This window comes from Oryx dammah, unplaced genomic scaffold, assembly GCF_014754425.2.
Source record: "Oryx dammah isolate SB20612 unplaced genomic scaffold, SCBI_Odam_1.1 HiC_scaffold_29, whole genome shotgun sequence".
Taxonomy (NCBI): Eukaryota; Metazoa; Chordata; class Mammalia; order Artiodactyla; family Bovidae; genus Oryx; species Oryx dammah.
This window is the reverse complement of record NW_024070213.1, coordinates 16530067-16539483: the sequence shown is the minus strand read 5'-3', so window position 1 is coordinate 16539483 and position 9417 is coordinate 16530067. Positions and strand designations below refer to the sequence as shown.

General features: G+C 43.2%; 1 pseudogene; it reads left to right on the top strand.

Moving 5' to 3' along the window:
* The first annotated feature begins 952 nt into the window (after positions 1-952).
* Positions 953-1858, top strand: LOC120857781 (annotated as a pseudogene).
* Positions 1859-9417: the final 7559 nt, after the last annotated feature.

Sequence of the window (9417 nt, the reverse complement as noted above, 5' to 3'; positions counted from 1 at the left end):
GGCTCCTTTAGGGACTTACAAAGACAGCCAAAACAGAGCTCACTGATACAAACTTATAGTTCAAAAGGCTTATTCTGGCTTCTGGATTGTGGCCAGAGTATATATGGGGGTGGGGGTGACGGGAAGCATGAAAGCAACCAATTAGAAGTAACTGGCTACCAATTATGGTTACCCCAGCAAGAACTGATGGTAACTCAGACCAGGTAGATTTAGTGGAAGTGATACAAAGTAGTCAAAATTTGCAGAGAGCCAAAATATTTCCTGATGGAGTAAATATTGGAGAGAGAAGGATGAGAATAGGAAAGAAGTCAACTAGATGCAGAAGACTACAAAGGGAGGAGATTTTATTAAAAAACATGAATCCTCTTTTGAACATGCTGAGTGTGTGTCTGTGTGTGCTCAGTCGTGTCCATATGCTCAGTCGTGTCTGCCTCTTCGTGACCTCATGGACTGTAGCCCACCAGGTTCCTCTGTCCATGAAAATTTCCAGGCAACAATACTGGAGTGGGTTGCCAGTTCCTCCTCCAGGGCATCCTCTCTACCCAGAAACTGAACCCACATCTCTTGCATCTCCTACATTTGCAGGTGTATTCTTTACCACTGTGCCACCTGGGAAGACCATAAAGTTTTTAATAAATGCCTATTAGAGAGGGCTTCCCGGGTGGCACTAGTGGTGAAGAACCTGCCTGCCAGTGCAGGAGATGTAAAGGACATGGGTTCCATCCCTGGGTCAGGAGGATCCCCTGGAAAAGGAAATGGCAACCCACTCCAGTATTCTTGCCAGGAAAATCCATTGGATAGAGGAGCCTGGTAGTCGCAAGGAGTTGGACACAACTGAAGCAACTTAGCACCCCTAGCAGCCTAGAAAGATGGAGTAACAGAGATCAGATGGACCCTCCCTCCTGAACCAGACAAACCATAGCAGCAACAAAAACATCAAATATGTGAAACAATGGTGTCTGAGACATTGGCCCTCAGGTACTGAAGACAATGATTCCCGAGAGACTGAATCCTATGGTTGTCCCAGCTTAACTGCCTTGAGAGAGATTCAAAGCTGAGGTGCTGGAAGAAACCCAGGTAGGGCTCAGCAGACTCCTTGAGTTGAAGATACAGAGCCACAAGCGCACAGAACTTAGTGTCAGAGAGGAGTCAGCCACACAGAGAGAACTCCCGAAGATCCCTACAAATACTCACTCACAGGCGAGGAAATTACTGAAGGATGGAGAAAAAAGCCTTCTGAGATGATTAGAGGTAATAGCACCCTGAATGTGTGTGTGCTAAGTCGCTCAGTCGGGTCCAGCTCTTTGTGATACTATGGACTGTAGCCCACCAGGCTCCTCTATCCATGGGATTCTCCAGGCAAGAAGGATGGAGTGGGTTGTCACACCCTCCTCCAGGTGATCTTTCCCACCCAGGGATTGAACCCAGGTCTCCCACACTGCAGAAAGATACTTTACTGTCTGAGCCACCAGGGAAGACCCAATAATAACCTACCAAAAAGCACATGAAAAGATATTCAACATCACTAATTATTAGAGCAATGAAACTCAACACTACAATGAGATATCGCTTCACGTTGGTCAGAAGGGCCACCACCAAAAAAATCTCCAAACAATAGCTCTCCGGCCAATCACCATCATGCTGCCACCACAGACACAAGCTGTGTGCAGCCCGTTAAGTTTGCCAGGGTCACCAAGGTACTGGGCAGGACTGGTTTGCAGAGACAGTCAAGTTGGTGCATGTAGAATTCATGGACCATGTGAGCAACTCCATCATTCAAAGTATGAAAGGCCCCGTGCATTAAGGCAACGTGCTCACTCTACTGGAGTCGGAGCAAGAGGCTCAGAGGCTGCGCTGAACTTGTGGCTCCGTTCTGGATGTCTGGTTGACCACTTAGCCCCTGAGGATGATCTGCTGTTAATAAATCATTTATATTGTATGTTAAAAAAAATCCACAAACAATAAATGCTGAAGAAGGTGTGGGAAAAAGGGAACTCTCCTACACTGTTGGTGGCAGTGTAAAATGATACAGTCACTATGAAGAACAGAATGGAGGTTCCTTTAAAAACTAAAATTAGAGCCAACATGCATGCATGCCGAGTCACTTCAGTCATATTCAACTCTTTGCGACCCTATGGACTATAGCCAGCCAGGTCCCTCTGTCCAGGGGATTCTGCAGGCAAGAATGCTGGAGCAGGGTGCCATGCCCTCCTCCAGGGGATCTTCCCCACCCAAGGATCAAACCCATATCTTTTACGTCTCCTGCACTGGCAGGCAGGTTCATTACCCCTAGCGCCACCTGGGAAACCCAACCAAACTGGAAAACCTCCAAACGTACGGGGTATTAGGTAGGGTGGGTCAGTTCAGTCACTCAGTCATGTCTGAATCTTTGTGACCCCATGGACTGCAGCATGCCAGGCCTTCCTGTCCATCACCAACTACCAGAGTTTACTCAAATTCATGCCCATTGAGTTGGTGAGACCATCCAACCATCTCATCCTCTGTCATCCCCTTCTCCTGCCTTCAGTCTTTCCCAGCATCAGGGTCTTTTCAAATAAGTCAGCTCTTCGCATCAGATTGCCAAAGTATTGAAGCTTCAGCTTCAACATCAGTCCTTCCAATGAATATTCAGGACTAATTTCCTTTAGGATGGACTGATTTGATCTCCCTGAAGTCCAAGGGACTCTCAAGAGTCTTCTCCAATGTCACAGTTCAAAAGCATCAATTCTTCAGTGCTCAGCTTTCTTTATAGTACAACTCTCACATCTATACTTGACTACTGGGAAAACCATAGCTTTGATCAGATGGAACTTTATCGGCAAAGTAATGTCTCTGCTTTTGAATATGCTGTCTAGGTTGGTCATAACTTTTCTTCCAAGGAGTAAGCATCTTTTAATTTCATGGCTGCAGTCACCATCTGCAGTGATTTTGGAGATCAAAAAAATAGTCTCTCACTGTTTCCATTGCTTACCCATCTATTTGCCATGAAGTGATGGGACCGGATGCCATGATCTTCATTTTCTGAATGTTGAGCTTAAAGCCAACTTTTTCACTCTCCTCTTTCACTTTCATCAAGAGGCTCTTTAGTTCCTCTTCACTTTCTGCCATAAGGGTGGTGTCATCTGCATATCTGAGGTGATTGATATTTCTCCTGGCAGTGTTGATACCAGCTTGTGCTTCATCCAGTCCAGCATTTCTCATGATGTACTCTGCATATAAGTTAAATAAGCAGGGTGACAATATACAGCCTTGACCTACTCCTTTCCCAATTTGGAATCAGTCTGTTGTTCCATGTCCAGTTCTAACTGTTGCTTCTTGACCTGCATACAGATTTCTCAGAAGACAGGTAAGGTGGTCTGGTATTCCCATCTCTTTAAGAATTTTCCAGTTTATTGTGATCCAGAGTCAAAGGCTTTGGCATAGTCAATAAAGCAGATTTGGATGTTTTTATGGAACTCTCTGGCTTTCTTGATGATCCAACAGATGTTGGCATTTTGATCTCTGGTTCCTTTGCCTTTTCTAAATCCAGCTTGAACATCTGGACCTTTTTGGGTCACGTACTGTTGAAGCTTGGCTTGGAGAATTTTGAGCATTACTTCACTAGTGTGTGATATGACTGCGAGTGTGCGGTATTTTGAACATTCTTTGGCATTGCCTTTTTTTAGGATTGGAATGAAAACTGACCTTTTCCAGTCCTGTTGCCACTGCTGAGTTTTCCAAATTTGCTGACATATTGAGTGCAGCACTTTCACAACGTCATCTTTTAGGATTTGGAAGAGTTTAGCTGGAATTCCATTACCTCCACTAGTTTTGTTCATAGTAATGTTTCCTAAGGCCCACTTGACTTCAAATTCCAGGATGTCTGGCTCTAGGTGAGTGAGCACACCATCGTGGTTATCTAGGTCATGAAGATCTTTTTTGCATAGTTCTTTTGTGTATTCTTGCCACCTCTTCTTAATATCTTCTGCTTCTTTTAGGTTCATGCCATTTCTGTCCTTTATTGTGCCCATCTTTGCATGAAGTATTCCCTTGGTATCTCTAATTTTCTTGAAGAGATCTCTAGTCTTTCCCATTTTATTGTTTTCCTCTAGTAGAAGGGTCTTGTCTCAGTAGCAGGGAAAAATGGGCCGTAGATTAAATGCTGCTCTGGTCCCAGGTAATAAATGTTAAAAGCAAGACTCAAAGGATCAAAATGTTTCCAAGTAACTTAACTGAGTCCGAGAACAAAGCTCAAAAATATTTATAGAATTACAAAAATATCCCACACTCAACAAGATAAAATTCACAGTCTGACAGCCAAAGAATATGAAATATTTAAAAAAAAACAGGAAAATATGATCCATAACAAGGGGAAAAATCCACCAAAACCAAGCCAGAACTGATACAGATGTAAGAATAAAATGATTGTTCTAATGATATGATTATAACTGTCAAAAAGTTACAAACATGTCTATGAGACTCCCTAGGAGAAATGTTAAGTCGGCTGATGTGTAGATTTGGAGTTGACACAAAAGGTCTGAGCTAAAAATGTAAACTTCAGAGTCATTGGTAGGTATATGGATGGGTGTTTAAAGCCACAGCATGGATCAGGCCACCAAGTGAGTGAAGCAGGATAGAGAAGAGAAAAAGATCAAGATCAATGAGTATGCCCTGAGACATACCATCAAAAGTCTGGGAGAACAGGAAAAATCAGCCAAGCATGCTCAGAAATAGCAGCTGTTATGGAGTGAGTCTGTCTCTCCTTCAAAATTTATATGTTGAAGCCTTAACTTCTAACATCATGGTATTTGGAGGTAATACAACCCAAAAAGGAAACCGGCTGCTCAAAAGCCAATAAAGAGGCCAGGTTGGTGATGGAAAGGAAAGTTTGCTTTATTTTGGATACCAGCAACTAGTGGGGATAAGATGCTTGGATGGCATTACCACTCAATGAACATGAGTTTGAGCAAACTCTGGGAGATACTGAAGGACAGGGAAGCCTGGCATGCTGCAGTCTATGGGGTTGCAAAGAGTCAGACATGACTGAGTGACTGAACCATCAGTGGGGATTGTCCAAAGGACAGGAGTTGGCCTTTGGACAGGCTGGCAATCAGTGGGCTAGAGCTTGTACAGGCTGAGGGAGGGGGCAACGTGCAGAAACAGCACAGTCAGCTCTGACAGTCATCAGGAAATTAGTCATTGATGATCTGAGCAGCATCACCTCGATTATGTACACTTATTTTTCAATTCCAGGGTCAGTTTGTTCTCATTTCCTTAAGGCCAATTCTTTTGAATTGTGGCAGTTTATATCATGGCTACAGTCTGGTCATCCTGTAGTTAACTTCTCCACCTGGGGTTTCAGTATCTATAAAGCAGCTCACAGGATATGGCTCAGAATATTATCTATAGCCCTTGAGAAGGAACTAGAGGTCCTTGACCATGTCTAAACTCTTTAGTTAATGTCTAAACTCTTATTATTTGGCCTCCTTTGACTGTTTTCCTTTGTTTCTGCATGTTCTCACTTCTCTGGTTAAACTTATTCTTTGGCTAAAGTTTTTCCACAGACAGAAGGCAAACTAAGCCTAAGTTTCTTCTTCTATAAAATGGGGGTAATAATAAAAGTAACTCATACAAGTCTTATACAACAGTATCTTTTGCAATCTCATATGAATATTAAAGAATCACAAGCATAAAGAAAGAATGAAATAATGCCATTTGCAGCAACATGGATGGTCCTAGAGATTGTCATACTCAGTGAAGTAAGTCAGAAAAAGACAAATACCATGATGTCACTTATATGTGGACTCTAATATATGACACGAGTGAACTTAGCTATGAAACAGGAACAGACTCACAGACATAGAGAACAGACTTGCGCTTGCCAAGGGGTCAGGGTGTGGGAGAGGGAAGGACTGGGAGCTTGGGATTAGCAGATACAAACTATTAAATATATAGGATGGGTAAACAACAAGGTCCCACTGTACAGCACAGGGAACTGTATTCAATGTCCTGTGATAGACTATAATGGAAAGGAATATGAAAAAGAATACATATGTGCATAACTGAATCACTTGGCTGTACAGAGTATGCCAATACATTATTTAATCAGTATTAAAGAGTTAAATGAGATAATACAAGAGATGGGCTTAAGGCAGCATCAGGCACACTGTGAGCTGTACTGGGGAGGGGTCCTATAGTGTCTCACTGCCTTGATATACACAATCGGAAAGCAGGATCCTTCTTCGTGACTATGATCTTAGAATCACACTTTTTCAGTCAGTCTGGTGGAATGCAACATAGATTACTACTATCATTAAAGCCATTTCTAGAGAGTTGGAGCATAAAGACAGCTGAGCTCTGAAGAACTGATCCTTTTGACCTGTGGTGTGGGAGAAGACTCTTGAGAGTAACTTCAATGCAAGGAGATCAAACCAGTCAATCCTAAAGGAAATCAGTCCTGAATATTCATTGGAAGGGCTGATGTTGAAGCTGAAGCTCCAATACTTTGGCCACCTGATGAGAAGAACTGACTCACTGAAAAAGACCCTGATGCTGGGAAAGATTGAAGAAAGGAGGAGAAGGGATGAGATGGCTGGACGGCATCACTGACTCAATGGACATGAGTTTGAGCAAGCTCCAGGAGTTGGTGTTGGACAGGGAAGCCTGGTGTGCTGCAGTCCATGGGGTCACAAAGAGTCAGTCATAACTGAGCAACTGAACTGAACTGAAGGCAATTTTACATCCCCACTCTCAAGTAATCTCTCCATCTCTGCTCATCAAGATGAGTTCAGTGCAGTTCAGTTCAGTCACTCAGTTGTGTCCGACTCTTTGCAACCCCATGAATCGCAGCACGCCAGGCCTCCCTGTCCATCACCAACTCACAGAGTTCACTCAGACTCACGTCCATTGAGTCCGTGATGCCATCCAGCCATCTCATCCTTGGTCGTCCCCTTCTCCTCCTGCCCCCAATCCCTCCCAGCATCAGAGTCTTTTCCAATAAGTCAACTCTTCGCATGAGGTGGCCAAAGTACTGAAGTTTCAGCTTTAGCATCATTCCTTCCAAAGAAATCCCAGGGTTGATCCCCTTCAGAATGGACTGGTTGGATCTCATTTCAGTCTAAGGGACTCTCAAGAGTCTTCTCCAACACCACAGCTCAAAAGTATCAATACTTCAGTGCTCAGCCTTCTTCACAGTCCAACTCTCACATCCATACATGACCACAGGAAAAACCATAGCCTTGACTAGACGGACCTTAGTCAGCAAAGTAATGTCTCTGCTTCTGAATATGCTATCTAGGTTGGTCATAACTTTTCTTCCAAGGAGTAATTGTCTTTTAATTTCATGGCTGCAGTCACCATCTGCAATGATTTTGGAGCCCCAAAAAATAAAGTCTGACACTGTTTCCACTGTTTCCCCATCTATTTCCCATGAAGTGATGGGACCAGATGCCATGATCTTCGTTTTCTGAATGTTGAGCTTTAAGCTAACTTTTTCACTCTCCTCTTTTACTTTCATCAAGAGCCTTTTTAGTTCCTCTTCACTTTCTGCCATAAGGCTGGTGTCATCTGCATATCTGAGGATACTGATATTTCTCCTGGTAATCTTGATTCCAGCTTGTGCTTCTTCCAGTCCAGCGTTTCTCATGATGTACTCTGCATATAAGTTAAATAAGCAGGGTGACAATATACAGCCTTGACGTACTGCTTTTCCTACTTGGAACCAGTCCGTTGTTCCATGTCCAGTTCTAACTGTTGCTTCCTGGCCTGCATACAGATTTCTCAAGAGGCAGGTCAGGTGGTCTGGTATTCCCATCTCTTTCAGAATTTTCCTCAGTTTATTGTGATCCACACAGTCAAAGGCTCTGGCATAGTCAATAAAGCAAAAATAGATGTTTTTCTGGAACTCTCTTGCTTTTCCCATGATCCAGCGGATGTTGGCAATTTGATCTCTGGTTCCTCTGCCTTTTCTAAAACCAGCTTGAAGATCAGGAAGTTCTCAGTTCACGTATTGCTGAAGCCTGGCTTGGAGAGTTTTGAGCATTACTTCACTAGCATGTGAGATGAGTGCAATTGTGCGGTAGTTTGAACATTCTTTTGCATTGCCTTTCTTTGGGATTGAAATGAAAACTGACCTTTTCCAGTCCTGTGGCCACTGCTGAGTTTTCCAAATTTGCTGGCATATTGAATGCAGTACTTTCACAGCATCATCTTTCAGGATTTGAAATAGCTCAACTGGAATTCCATCACCTCCACTAGTTTTGTTTGTAGTGATGCTTTCTAAGGCCCACTTGACATCACATTCCAGGACGTCTGGCTCTAAGGGAGTGATCACACCATCGTGATTAGCCGGGTCGTGAAGATCTTTTTTGTACAGTTCTGTGTATTCTTGCCACCACCATATCTATTCACACTGAAGGATAAAAGATGATAATGAGAACAGCATAGGATGCCAAAGCAAGCAGCCAAGTACAAGAAAAGGAGACTGGAAAGGGTCAGGACCATCTAAGACACACTGAGACAATTTCATAAATTTCTGGGGGGAAATTCTACATTAAATTATGTCACAAGTATTAATACACACACACACACACACATACACACACACACACACGCCCAAGCAGATATAAAGTTCACCTAGGTCCAACCCGTGTGATCAATCGCTCTGTCGTGTCCAACACTTTGCAACTCTTTAGACTGTAGCTGTGCAGGTGCTCCTCTTGTCCATTCAGGCAAGAATAATGGAGTGGGTTGCCATTTCCTCTGCCAGGGGATCTTCCCAACCCAGGGACTGAATCTGCGTCTCCTGTGTCTCCCAAACTGTAGGCAGATATTTTACCTCTGAGCCATTGGGGAAGCCCAGGTCCAACTTAGTTAATTAAGTTTTCCAAAATCTCAATCAGAATACCTCTGTCCAGCCTCTTGGGTTCAGCCCTTTTCCATTCTCACCACCTCTGCTTGGCTCCATGTAAAGACCAGATTCTCTCTCTTTGCTTCCAGTGATCTCAGAATTGTATTTATTTTATCCTGAGTTTGTCTCCACTGTTTACTTAGGCACCTTTTTTGCTTTTATCCCTGGCTCCTGTGAATTTTTATTCTAACCAACCTCTTTTTTTTTCCATTGGAAACCTTAGGTTCTTCTTGCTTCCTGTGCAAGAGAGATGAAGAAAACATTTTCATTTTACCCATGAGTAGAGAGTACCCAGACAAACCTGAACATGATGTGCCAAAAATATATCAAAGTCTGTCCCAAGCAGAGAAGACAAAAGAGAATGCTAAACATAAAGGAAGACAGATTGCAAACAGCCTATTTGGAGGTCAGACAGAATACAGTGGTTAAAATTAGGATTAGCGCCTTGCTGGGCTGTTGTTGGTATTCTATGTCATTTGTATTCCTCTGTAGTACAAGAGGCTTTTCAAACAGAAGCTGCACCCCCAAGA